Raw genomic sequence first — 10,740 nt, forward strand, 5'->3', positions numbered from 1 at the left:
TTTTTTTTTTTTTTTTCTTCTGATCTTATTGGGTCAGACTTGAAACAAATTAAATTATTCATGAGTTCATCCTGGCTTGATATTAGTATTTTTTTTCTGATACAAAAAGGTTAATGAGCTGGAAAGTGGCAATGAAAATATTCTAAATGCTAAGTCTGTATCCAGCAGAAGTAACTTACATGCTGGTAATTTTGAGCTGCTGCAGTCTGTGGTGTCAGCAGTTACTTAGGGACTGATCAGTACATGGATTATCAACAGAACAGGCTGTTATTGCAGTGCTCTTTCTTAAGTATTATTAGGCCTTTCAGAACATACATTTTCACATATTTTACCTAAGAAAGACCTACTGGGTGTTTCTGGTGCCACAATTCCACTCTGCAGCAGAGCTGAGACAAGTACAGGGACATAAAGGGTAAAAATATATTTTGGCCTACCAGGAATTAACTAGTTGAGAAAACCTACTGCAGCTGGCACAGTCTGCCTGTCCCAAGTTCTGTAAATGATACTTTAAAAACGATGCCTGCTGCAGGAGCAGTTCCATGATAGTTCTCACAGGTGTTTTGTGGTAGTTTGTAAGAGGTGCTATTGAACACCTGAATGTTTAGACTGAGCCTGCAGGCTGCTTCATGCAGTCCTGAATTACCCCTGAATGCCTTGCTTCAGCTGCTTCCTGTGAATGCTTATTTTTTGTAATAAAGCTGAAGTAATAATATTGTAATATTTGAGTCTCTATTGTAACATCACCATCTCATGCTGGGAACATGCAGGAGAAGATAAGGAAATTACTGCTAGAAGAGATTTTGTGAAGTTTTTGGAGTTTTTTTGTCTTCTCAAATTGAGATGAGAGAGGAGAAATAAGAACTATTTCAATTCTAAATTGACAATGTCTTGAATCAGATACAGTTTTGTGCATAAGACTGTGAAAATCAGGAGCAGATGACAGTGTGAAGTTTGGCTTTCATACTATCTTACTCTTGTATTACCATTTACTGAGCACTGAAGTGTGTAAGGCACCTCCGAAAACAAAAGGACAAACTTACAATGAGTAATTATGCCATTTACAACTGAAAATAACTGTTATGAAACACCCTTGAAGATTGTACTGCAAATGTGAGTGTGAAGGAATGAGACTGAAAACCCTTGAAATGTAGGTGACTGTTGCCTAAGCAATAGGAAGGGCTTTTTCCATCTTCCTTTTATAGCTTTTCCTACAGAATCTGTTTCTTCTCACCAAAGCCCAGCCATGCCAGGATGAGAAAATGGCAGTAAAATTAGATGTTCTATCAAGGCAGAGTGACCAGATGTGAGTTTAACTTTTAGAAGAGAAATATGAGATATGGATCCAAAACCAGCTCTCAGACCCTGGCACGCTGGGATGAACATCTAGAGGGAATGTGCTGCAAGGGGAAACAACACCTGCACAGACACCTAATTATAGAACATGGGTGTCTGAGCTGTTTTCAGGGAAGGACTAAAAGTCTTTGATCAATACTTTAATTCTGCTAGCTCCAGAGAAGCCATCAGACACATTCTTTCACTTTTTTTTTTTTTTTTTCCTCTCTCTTCTCTCAGGCCCAAATAGCAAGAAATGAGCAACTGAACTATATTTTCCACTTACTCTGGCATTTCTGAACTGTGCTTAAAATTAGCTCAGCACCTGTAATACTAATAAGCTTGATCTCACTAGCCCCTTATAGAGGAATCCCAGCTCTTCCTCATGGTAAGAGTTGAATACATATAAATATTCTTCTTAGTTCCCTGAGAGAGAAAAACATTTATGCAGGCAATAAATTATCTGTGGGTTGTTCCAGCTGTGTTTCTCATCTGGATCATAAGGATCAGGATCCTTAGTGTCACAGTTTGACTCAGGTCCGACAACAATGCTCTCGATCCCCCCTCCCCCCAACCCAGGTAGGGAAGGAGAGAGAAAAAGAGAGAGACTTGGCTGGATTGAAAACTAAACTACACAGCTTTAATTAAAACACTAATGAATGATACAAGAAAAATATATACAATTATATACAGATAGATTCAGGTATGGGCAAAAGCCTCTCGCCTCCCCCCACCCCAGCAACTCCCACAGCACTTCCCTGAACTGGAAAGAGTCCCGAGGAATCCTGGAGCTGCTGCTGGAGAAAGCAGAGAGTTATGGGGGTCACGAGAGATCAAGCCTGAGGATCGACGGTGATGGATGAACAGAGTCCTCCCTGGATGCCGGCCATGGACGGAAGAGAAGGGGAGAAAAAGAAGGAAGGAAGTTGGTCACAGATCTCCCCATAGTGTCTGAGCTGGCAGAGTGCAGGTGCAGCCTTGAAGCCTCAGTAGTTAGAAAAACATTCCACTGTCTTATCAGCCAAGCAGAACACACTGTTGCTAGCTACAAGAAAGCTTACTAAAGGAAAAAAAAACCAGTAAAAAGAAAAATTGGCTTCATCCTGACTCAAACCAGGACATTTAGGAATCTTCATGGAGCTCAGCTGCCCTTTAACTTAGGTAGATTTTTACACAACTTGCCATCCTGCAGTAACATGCATCATGTCTTCCCCATATTGTTGTTTTACCTAATCTTATGAAGAATTCTGGAAGGAGCTGACAATGTTTATTTTGAGAAAGAGGAGGCTGAGGGGAGACCTCATCAGTCTCTACAACTACCTGAAAGGTTACTGTAGAGAGGTTGATGCTGGTCTCTTTTCACAGGTAATTAGCGACAGAAGAGGGAATGGCTTCAAGCTGCAGGGTAGATTGAGGCTGGACATTAGGAAAAACTCTGTCACAGAAAGAGTGGCTAGACACTGGAATAGGCTGACCAGGGGGGTGGTTAAGTCACCATCCCTGGATGTCTTTGATGTTTGGATGTGGTGTTGGTGGATATGGTTTAGGGGAGAACTTGTAGAGTAGGGATGATGGTTGGACTCGGTGATCCCAAGGGTCTTTTCCAACCTGAATAGTTCTATGATTCTATGATTCTAAGTGCTCTGCTATTAATAGTTCAGCATACTTATAAGGTCTGTCTCAGACTTTACATTAGTTGCTGACAAAATTCATGCAGCATGGATGTAAAGTGCGAGGCATGCACAGTGGGCTTGTCTTTCAGGCAAGACTTCAGACTGACAACATGAGCTGTGACTCTGTTTGGAGTCTTGCAGACATCTTCATTACTTAACAGTTATTACTGCACTTGAGAAAATACCTCTTGTTCATTTCAAGATGTTATTATCTCATTTCAAATGTCCTATACCACAAAGCATTCAGCACCTTTGAGTTTCAGTACTCACATAGCAATACGTTGGTTCACTGTAGAGTCACCTGTTGAATATTTAGATCCAACAGAACAAGAACAACAACAGAAGCAGCTTAGTTTGTCAACTTATTTTTCAGCATTCCCAATCATCCCTTAAAAAAATTATCAGCCAGTATCTCAGGGCTCTTGTTTTGATGAACACAATTTATAATACATCAGCAATTAGACATTACTTGGGGCATAGAGTAAATTCTTCAGTTGTTATATGGTAAGCAGTAATGCAGTCACTATGTTCAGTCATATCTGTTTTCACTGGTTGTAAAGAAAAATAAGTAAGGCAGAGTTGTGTATATCATGATCAGAAGACTGAAAATAATCACAGTACAATGTCATCTGCATTTAAGTTCATATATTCCATGTTCACAGTAGCTGCACATAGTGGGTAAGGCCAGCTTTCAGCTACCTTGGCAGAATTTTATTTTTGTTTTTCTGTAACTGAAACAATATTTGCAATAATTTTATTTTTACATCAGTATCCAGCACCCTCCAAATGTCTGCAACTTGGGATTAATAGATAAAATGTGAATGATATAAAGTGTATACTAATGCGTCTGTTAGAATAAAAACTTAAGATTCTCAGAGGGTGGGAATACAAAAGACTTTCTGATTGATAGAGAGACAGCTGTGAAGCACAAATACCTTAACCAATGACTAAATAAAAGCCCAATACTGGAAGTGGGTCTCTAGTGACCAAATTTTTGCTGCTCTGAAATAACATGACTGCAATGTGATGTAAACTAATTGTTTTACTAATGGCATAAGGAGCAAGAATGCATAGAACGTATAATCGTGTTCTGATTTTTCCTTGTGGCAATATTTGGTGAGAAAGAAAAACAGTTATCAAGGGTTCTCTCCTACAAAGTACCAAGCACTCTAGGTCTGATGTGGGTATTGGGATGAAATTCTTCACAGTGAGAAACTGGCACATGTTGCCCAGGGAGGTGGTGAATGTCCCATCCCAGGAAGTGTTCAAGGCCAGGTTGGATGGGGCTTTGAGAAATCTGATCTAGAGGGAGGTGTCCCTGCCCATAGAATGGGGGTTGGAGCTAGATGATCTTTAAGGTTCCTTCCAACCCAAACCATTCTATGATTCTGTAATTATGCAGAATTCTGAAGGCTTGTGTTTGAACATCAGGAGTTGTCTACCTGAGTTTCATGGTAACAGAATAGGACTATACCATTCCTTTCAAAGAAATATGTACTTTCTTGTTTGTCTGGATTATAGAAAACCGTTCTAGGAATCAAGCCCCATGTGCATAAATTGATGGAATTTACAAGCTTCTATCACTTTGACCTGTTGTTAGTAATGTTAATATATTAATCTCAATTTTTCTCAGAGTGATTTTTGTTGGCAACAGGTTTTCTTCTTTGACATATATACTTCTACTAAAAGAAGTTGGGCAGTTGCTGATTACCTGGGCTTGTGTATAGCCTACATCACTCCTTAGGATGCCAGAGCACATCTCATTTATTTGGCTTCATACTGCTATTCACTATAAGGCTTTAAGAGTATAAATTGCATCATTGGAGAGATTAGACTCCTATTGTTGATGTCTCAAGGGTTTGGCTTGTATAGGTATTCTAAAAACCAAATACACATCAAACAATAAGCAAACTAAGCAAATTAATAAGCAGCAGTCATGGTGGAGACTGCTGTCAGTTTAGATTGTTTGTTCTTGACTTTCAACACAAATTTCCAATTTGCCAATGACACATCTTTTAAAATAGAGGTCTCATTCAGAAATTCCATGTTAATCATGGAGCATTTCCCAGTTCCCACAGTGCAGGAGGGTACCTTGAAACACACCTGTTTCTCTTGAACAATTGTACAACAATTTGCAGGTGCAGGGATCTGTGTGTGTTTTGGATGTTTAGCATTTGTGGTTAATCTTCTACATGTGTAATTAGAGCCAGACATCCTATTTAAGTAGTGGAAAATGTGATGCAAAATCAGACCTTACCTACTATATCATATGAACCAAAATTCTTAGTTTTGCATGTTTGTCTTCTTTGTTTCATAATTGTAGCTAGAATTAGAAGATAATATAACAGAGTTTTCACAGAAATAATTGATGACATGTTTGTATACTGCATATGGTCTTAGTCTTTTAAGCAAACAATTCATAAACCTATGAAAGAGTTTGTCATGTAATGGTGGTAGTTTTTATTATCTCTAATGCAAACAAAGTAATAACTAGTCTTAGTGTTATGCATCCATGTGTATCCTCTAAACATGGATGCTGAGGTGCAGAGAAATTAAGTCAGCACAAGCTTTTTAAAAGTGAGTGTATATGAGACACAACTACAGGAGGAACCTTTGATAATATCTACCTCTGTCATTTGTTCAGTGCCACTGTCAGCTGTGCCAGATTATCATAAAATGCAGGAGCCTTTCCAAATTGTTCCCATGGAAGCTCAAGCAAGATTTCAGGGCACCCCAGGAAGGGTATCTTAGGCACAAGATGTGCACAAGCCCTCATGCAAGTGACAAGGAACTTGAAGGGTTTTTATCAATAAGCACTTAAAAAGAAACCCAGAAGCTACAGGACTTTAAAAAATATATAATAAAGAAGGCTTACAGCCTCTGAAACTAAATGGATTGATAGAGCAAAGGCAGCCTGCCTGCTCCATCTGGAAGTGATAATGCTGAAAGCTGAAGCACCTTTATCATAGTTTCTCTGCATCTCCCAGGTGTCTCTGGAGGAGCTCTCAGGGTCTCTGAGGAAAGTGTTGATGTGGATGATGGCACTCTGAAGTGCTCTTACCTGAGATCAGCTCTGTGGCACTTCCCATATAAAATAATCTGTCTTTATTGTATCATATGGTAAAATATCAGGGGAAATGTCCTCACTTTAAGGAGACATCTCATCAGAAGAAGTGATGCAGTCAAGAGGTTAGCAGGGAAGAAAAAAGTGTGGCATTAGCTCTTGTGGATCTGTCAATCTGCAGTGGATTGGAGAACTGAAAGGGGGAATTTTGTGCCTAAAAATGTGTGCTGTTTTCTGCCCTCAGGGTTTGATGAGGTAGGTGGAACAGCATGATGTATTCGTAGAGAAGTAAGATAAACTAATATTTTATGAAAACCTGGCATAATGTTTGACAAAACTGTAGCAAATTATGCATGCAGAGTGTGGACCTTGTACAAAAAAACATAATTCTCAATCAGTATTTGTCAGTGCAATTGATACAATGGCAAAAAAAATGTTTTCCTTTTAAGTGATAACCTATTCTTTCATTTAATATTTCCTCCCAAAGGTGTAGTTAACTAGTCATGTGACTGTCATTTCTTGAAGTGTGAGTAATAAAGACCCTAACAAGATACTTCACTGCAAAACCTGGCTGCTGCAATATGAAAGCTTTATGAATAGTGTAGCATTGGGCACTTTGCCCACATGAAAAGTCACCAAAGGAGTAAGAGACTTACTTCTCTAACAGGCTCTTAACTTGATCCTTAAGTAAGTGAATCATCAAATGGTTGAAACTTTGGCCTCTGCAGGAGTTCACTCATGTTGATGACAATTAGAAATATGCTGGTTTAGCTGAAATTTAAGCATTTTCCAAGGAATAGTAAAAATAAAACAGACAAACAGAGAAGCAAACACTTGCAAATGTTTTAAGCAGCAGTAGGATCTGTTTCTAAAGTCTAGTCTTGACTGGACTTCAAATAGCTGGTGTTAATTTGTAGTAGCTAACATGCTGACTCACATGCTTCAGAAATTTGAAGAATAGATATTCTGCCTAATGTATCTGCTCACATGTTCAAGTTGGACCAGAAATCTCTCATCAAACTGCATTATAAAAATCTAATTAATCCATGCTGTTTTCACAACTCAAACTTAATTTAGACAAGACCAAAGTATTCAAAAGATTTCCATATACATCTCTTTCATTTGTTTGTTCTTCAAAAGCTATTAGTGTTTCTACTAGAAAACAGCTTACTAAATTTTCATTCCTTAAATGTCTGTCTTTGGTGGAAACCGAGGTCTTTCCCTAGCAGAAGCAAAAATAGCAATATAGGGCTGAAGAAGGTGTGGAGCAAGTGGGATTGACAGTGGTATGAACTCCTGCTTTTACACCTGGAGAGTGTAACAGTGTTCTGCCACATGATTAATTTAAGCTTCACAGATAAGTATGAGAAGTCTGTCAGCTTGTTCCTGGTTGAATCCCTTCTGGTTCGAGCTTGTATGTAGCGTAACAGGGTTGCCACCCCATGTGGTGTGCCATGTGCTCCACCAAGCTCCTGTAATGAACAGGCATTTCTACATTTCTGTCAGCTCCTCTTTACTGTGCTACAGTCCTTTATGTAAGGAAGATTTAGCTGGAAGCCATTTGTAACCACACATCAGCAGAAACTTTGGCAATCAGACATCAATCACCATTAATGCCAATAACATCAGCCCCACAGCAGAATCATACTTTCTGCTGTTATTTCTCTCCTACTTCCCCATCTGCTGCAAACAACAGACTGAAGTAAATTGTGAAAAAAAGCTTCTGCTCTCTGTCTAGAAATGTTTTGCGTTTTTCAGGCTGGTGCAACCAGTGCTATTGCAAAGCCAATAGGAGCTATGATTTTTACATGATAGGCAAGGGTGAGTCAGTGTCTTATACCTGCCCTCAAGCACTTTCTTAAGAAAAAAAAATATCTAACATGACAAAATTTTTTTACTGTGAGTGACAGAGCACTGGAACAGGCTGCCCAGGGAGGTTGTGGAGTCTCCTTCACTGGAGACATTCAAAACTCACCTGGATGCGTTCCTGTGTGATGTGCTCTAGGTGACCCTGCTCTGTCGGGGGGGTTGGACTAGATGATCTTTTGAGGTCCCTTCCAACCCCTAAGATTCTATGATTCTATGATTCTATGACTTTTCTCTAGTGTTTTGATACACTCTGATACCCATCATGCTAACGAGTTATTGCGTCCCACTGAATGAACAGTCTCGTTACTTGCCTTTTAAAAATAGTACAAATGGATACAATTATAGGAAAACTCCACAGTTTAAAACAGAAATTAAGGAATACTATTGTTTGAAATACTTGTATTGCCAAATGAGGGGGTTAGATATTATACCTACTTTATGTCTCATTTTAATTTTATGTAATGTGTCTCTACCCTGTGGCTGTATTACACATATCATAGAGGAGTGAGGACAGTGAGAAAATGTATCATAGAATCATAGAATGTCTAGGGTTGGAAGGGACCTCTAAAGGTCAACTAATCCATCCCCCTGCAATAAGCAGGGACATCTCAGACTAGAGCAGATTGCTCAGAGCCATATCAAGCCTGACCTTAATGTGCCCAGGCATGGTGCCTCCAACACCTCTCTGGGCAACCTGTTCTTGTGATCCACCACCCTCATATTAAAGAACTTTTTCACAATGCCCAATGTAAATCTACCCTCTCTAGCTTGAAACCATTACCCCTTGTCCTATTGTTACATGCCCCAGTGAACAGGTCTTCCCCAGCCCTCTTACAAGCTCCATTCAGGTATTGGAAGGTCATTATAAGGTCCCTCTGGAGTCTTCTCTTCTTCAGGCTGAACAACCCCAACTCCCTCAGCCTGTCTCCATAAGAGAGGTGCTCCAGCCCTCTGGTCATTTTTGTTACCCTCCTCTGGAAATGCTCCAACAGGTCCACATCCTTATTGTGCTGGGGGCACCAGAGCTGGATGCAGTACTCCAGGTGAGGTGTCAACTCTCTCAATCTGCTGGCCACATTTCTCTTGATGTAGCGCAGGATGCAGTTGGTCTTCTGGGCTTCAATTGCACATTGGTGGCTTATGTCCAACTTCTGATCCCCTAGTACCCCACATCCACAGGGCTGCTCTCTACCGTGTCTTCCCCCAGCCTGTATTAATATCTCTAGTTGCCCAGCCCAGATGCAGGACCCTGCATTTGACCTTGTTGAACCTCATGAGGTTCACCTGGGCCCACTTCTTCTGCTTGTCTAGGTCTCTCTGGATGGCATTCTGTCCCTCTGGCATATTGACCACACCATCCAGCTAGATGTCATCAGCAAACTTGCTGAGGGTGCTCTCAATGCCACCATCAATACAATTTATGAAGATATTAAACATCACTGGTTCCAGCACAGACCCCTGAGGGACACCACTTGTCACTGCTTTCCCTCTGGACATTGAGCCATTGACCACTACCCTCTGGATGCAACCATCCAGCCAGGCCTACATGAAAAAGCTATCCACTCCTTGGAGATTAACATAACGTCTGCATCAATGCACAATCAGGAACTGTAGAGTAATTGAAGAGGCTAAAACTCTTGGGCAATGTCAATGAAGTAGCTTATTTTCAGCAGTGTGGTACAAGCCATTCTGGTACTCAAGGTTGGACATCACCCACTTAAATTAGCAGTTTATCTGAGTCCAAAAGGATGAAAACAGCTGCAAGGATAAAGGATGATGAATCACACGACAGAGTAAATGTGCCTGTGATTAATGGGACATCACAAAACAACAAAAAAGAGAACCAACTGTGGAAAGAGATAACTACCACTACAAAGAGCAAATTATTGTCTAAGGTGATGTAATTAACTCCCAGCCTCCCCATGGTTTGGATGGCCAATTCCAGTGAGACACACTATTGTGCATACAATAATGATGAGGCTGAGGATTCTTAGCTTAAATGCCAGGCTATTAAGTTTCATTTTACCCATTTCAGGGAACTAATAGAGTGTCAAAGTAGAAGTAGAAATTGTAATTTGTAATAGTACAATGATAATGTAGTGTTGTGACTCATTCAACTAACACGCCTTGTGAAAAAAAAAAAGAAAAAGAAAAAAGAAAAGCTTAAACAAGGTGCTCTTTGATTTATGGTGTCTTTTCAAAGTTTAAATTCAAGACTTGCCCACTGAGTTTACTTTTTGTCACTGTGTGAAGTCAAATCATCACCCCAAAAGTGTTTTGTCATAATACATGTGATTAAAAGATATTTTTGTACTTTATCCTAATTAGTTATATCCTGAACGGACAAGTTCTATTTTTCTTGTTCTTTCCAAAGAGCTGCTTTAGTCCTGGGAATCTTTCACTGCATTATTTGCACAAAGATAAGTTGATTCATGGTATCTCATCTTCATCTTTTTAGCAAGACAAAAGCTTTATTCAGATCATTTGTTAGCTGTTCCTGCAGCTTCCTTTCTTCAACTTAGAAATTGAGATTTATATGCACCTTAAGGGAATTTGCTGACAACTTAAAAAATTGGAGTATTTGTAAAAATTTAACACCTGAAAACTGGAAAGTGGAGCCAGAATTTTAATTTTATCCCCTGGCTGTGACACTTCAATACCTATTCTAAGCTGTCCTAAAGATAAATAGGATAAATAAGGCACTCTCTATAATTTCCCTTCCTAGAGTTGAAAGGAGAAGTATTAAATTGGTTGTAATTTTACCATAAAATACACATTAATTTTGTTTCACAGAAATCTTAC

This window comes from Chaetura pelagica, unplaced genomic scaffold, assembly GCF_000747805.2.
Source record: "Chaetura pelagica isolate M959 unplaced genomic scaffold, ChaPel_1.0 scaffold147, whole genome shotgun sequence".
Taxonomy (NCBI): Eukaryota; Metazoa; Chordata; class Aves; order Apodiformes; family Apodidae; genus Chaetura; species Chaetura pelagica.